We start from the raw sequence: 1425 nt of genomic DNA on the forward strand, positions 1-1425 counted from the left end.
TCAGCAGAAGGAATCATGAAGTCCTCTAAAACATTCTGGTACACTGTTGCAGTGACCTTGGATTTAAGAAAGCAGAGTTTACCAACACCTGCACCGGACATTGCACCCAAATCATGACTGTGGATATTTCACACTGGACCTCAAGCAGTATGGGCTCTGTTCCTCACCCTTCTTCCTCCAAATCCTTGGACCTTGATTCCTGAATGAAAGGCACACTTTACTTTCATCGGAAAAGAGGACGGAGGAACCCAACAGTTGTAGCCCATCTCCCGGATACGTCTGAATGTGATGATGTTTGAAGCGGTTACTCCTGTCTCATTCCACTCTTTCTGGATCTCTGCCATATTCTGGAATATTCTCTGTTTGATAATCCACTGAAGCCCACGGTCATCTCTTTTTCTTTTTTTTTCTGGTGCATCTTCTCCTGCCACATTTTGCCCTTCCACTAGACTTTCCATTGATGTGCTTGGACACAGCACTCTGTGAACAGCCAGCCTCCTTACCCATCCTATGGAGAGTATCAGTGATGGTCTTCTGGCCAGTTGTTATGTCTGCAGTCTTCTCCATATTGAACTGAACTGAGACAATTGAACCAAATTGAAGCAATTGAATGACACCTGGGGAAACCTGTGCAGGATCTTTGAGTTCAATAGATAATTAGTGTCACACTCAGTTTAAAACATTCATGTCCTGCAACATTTGGGCTGATTTCTCCACAGTATTCTAATTTTTTTAAATCATGCTTTTGTGGGTTTCATGAGCTGAAAGCCCAAATTATGTAAAAATAAACAAATAAATACTTGAAATGGTTTAAATTGTGGGCCCTGAATCTATAATCTTTTAAATATTAACTTTTCAAATGGAATTATAGAAGTTAAACAACTTTTCCATGATATTTTAATTCTTTGGAAAGGGTCTGTGTATGAACGCTTCTGTGCAGTGCCTTGAGATGACTTCTGTTGTGACTTGGCACTATATAAATAAACTGAAGAGAAGTGAATTAAACGTGTGTTTTTAATGTGTTAAAAACAAAACGTTTTTCACATTTCAATAAAAATTTGAAAATGAAGCTTCTTATTGTGTATATCCAAAATAGATATGGATTCAATTTAAGTCACTTTAATTACTCATTCATTTACCACACAATCAAATTAAAAACTTGTTTTGTTTAATTTCTTGCTTTATTTGCTTCTAAAATCAGCTGCAGTTGACAACAGAGGTTTTCACATCTCATCATTATCACATCTTCATACAACTGTAGTTTACAAACTGTTTAACACATCAACAGAATGACAGCACAAACTGAAACTGTTCCTTCCCTAAACATTATTTACTTTTTTAAAAATTTCATCATGTTAAGATCATTGAGGCATGAGAGGAAAGTACAACTCTCATTTTAGCTACTTATTTATTATCTCTGTTCAT

This window comes from Nematolebias whitei, chromosome 6 (assembly GCF_014905685.2).
Source record: "Nematolebias whitei isolate Nwh7 chromosome 6, NemWhi1, whole genome shotgun sequence".
NCBI lineage: Eukaryota > Metazoa > Chordata > Actinopteri > Cyprinodontiformes > Rivulidae > Nematolebias > Nematolebias whitei.